Source organism: Propithecus coquereli, unplaced genomic scaffold (assembly GCF_000956105.1).
Source record: "Propithecus coquereli isolate 6110/MARCELLA unplaced genomic scaffold, Pcoq_1.0 Scaffold365, whole genome shotgun sequence".
NCBI lineage: Eukaryota > Metazoa > Chordata > Mammalia > Primates > Indriidae > Propithecus > Propithecus coquereli.
The window spans coordinates 1,169,926-1,172,339 of record NW_012149341.1 but is presented as its reverse complement, the minus strand read 5'-3'; positions in this window follow the sequence as shown (position 1 = coordinate 1,172,339).

Here is a 2,414-nt window from a genome sequence, read left to right as displayed (position 1 = left end):
TAGGTACATAATAGTTTTATATATTTATAGGGTACATGTGATGTTTTGATATAAGCATATAAGGCAAATTAATCGAATCAAGGTAATTGGGGTATCCATCAACCCCAGCATTTATCATTTCTTTGTGTTAGGAACATTCCAATTCTACTCTTTTAATTATTTTGAGATATACAATAAATTATTATTATCTACAGTTTCCCTGTTGTGCCACTGAACACTAGATATTATTGTTTCTACCTAACTGTGCTTTTGTACCCATTAACCAATACTTCTTTATCCCCCCTCCCTATTACCTTTTCCAGCCTCTGGAAATTCTTGTCTTATTCCAAATCTTAAGAGGAAACATTTAATCTTGCACTATTTATAAATCATTCTTATTTATTATTTATTTAGTCACATTCTGTCACCCAGGCTGGAGTGCAGTGGCCCGATCATAGCTCATTGCAGCCTCAAACTCCTGGGTTCGTGTTATTCTTCTGCCTCAGCCTCCCAAGTATCTGGGGCTACAGGCACACATCACCATGTCTGGCTAGTTTTTAAATTTGTTTTTTATTAGATGGGATCTCACTATGTTGCCCGGGCTGGTCTCAAACTTCTGGGCTCTAGCATTCCTCCAGCCTCAGCCTCCTGAGTTGATGGGATTATAGGCACGAGCCATTGCACCCAGCATATTATTTCTCTTTCCATTTCTATTTAACAATTTTCATTTGAGAAATACCCTCATAATTTAACAAACTTTTAAAAGTGTAATTTCTTTTACCTGTCCCCAAACTTTATAAAATTCCCATCAATGATTCTTCTAGCATCTGAACCATTTTGAATTTCATTTATATTTACTATTTTTATCTCTTAATAGTAGAAAATAACTTTCCTTATAATATTTATATATTTTGTTCATCTAGTCAGTTTTTGTTGAATAATATCTAATTGGGAATTCAGAATCCATTATCGTCATCTGAAAAGTATCGATTCTTGCTCTAGCAAACAAACCAATTATTGGCTGACCATTATGAACTTGTGTTAAAATGATTTTATTAATATATTTTGCTAATGTGCATAATTGGAATTCTAAAGGTGTTTATCAGGCTACTCTTAACTTCTGGGGACATACCTTCCAAACTCATTCTACCCTAAAAACATTATCACAACTTGGATTATAATATAAACAAAAACATTAATAAACGATTGCAAAAATATGCTCAACTGATTTTTTGACAAAGTTGCAAAATCTGTTTAGTGGAGAAAGATAGTCTTTTCAGAAAATGATGCTGGAGTAATTGGAAATACATAGAAAAAAACAAAACCCAAAAACTCTACCTATATCTTACAATGTATTAAAAAAAACCCTCAAAATAGATCACAGACTTAAAGGTAACACATAAAACTATTAAAACAAAACCTTTAGAAAAAGTAGCAGAAAATCTTCAGGATCTAGGCAAAGAGTACTTAGACCTCATACTGAAATCATGATCCATAAAAGGAAAATTTGATAAATTGGTCCTTATTAATATTTAAAAGTTTTGCTGTGAATAATACCCTGTTGAGAGGATGAAAAGACTGGGAGAAAATAATTACAGCCACATATCTGAAAAAGCCTTAGTATCAAGAATATACAAAGAACCCTCAAAACTCAGCAGTCAGCAAAACAAAACAAAACAAAACAAAGTCAGTCAATCCAGTTAGAAAATGGTCAAAACCCTGAAAAAAATATTTCATTGATTGGAAAATAAAAATGGCAAATATAAGTACACAAAAATATATTTAACACATTAGTCATAAGGGGAAAGTAATTTAAACCACAACGAGATGTAACTATGCAACTATAAGAATGACTAAAGTTAAAAACAGAAAAAAAGAAATAATGACAACACCACTCGTTAGTGATGATGTGAAGAAACTGGATCAATCATACATTGATGGTACAGAATGCAAAATATTATAATCCCTCTGAAAAACAGTTTGGCAGTTTCTTATGAAAATAAAAATGCAGTTACCATAGGGCCTAGAAATTGTACTCTCGGGCATTTGTCCCAGGAAATGAAATGTATGTAAATACCTATACATGAATGCTCATAGTGGCTGTATTGTAGTAGCCGAAAGCTGAAAAGAATCTAGATGTCCTTCAGAGGTGAATGGTTAAACCAACTGTGGTATATCCATACCATGTTATACTACTCAGAAATAAAAATAATGAATTATTAATATGTACAGCAACTTGGATGAATTTTGAAGAAATTATGCTGAGTGTAAAAAGCTAATCGCAGTGTTATAGGCTATATAATTTTGTTTATATAACAGTTTTTGAAAGACAAAATTTTAGAAAAGAACTGATTAGTGCTTGCTAGGGCTTGGTGAGGTTAGGGAAGGAATAATGTGGGTATAATTATAGAAGGGCAACATCACACACACACACA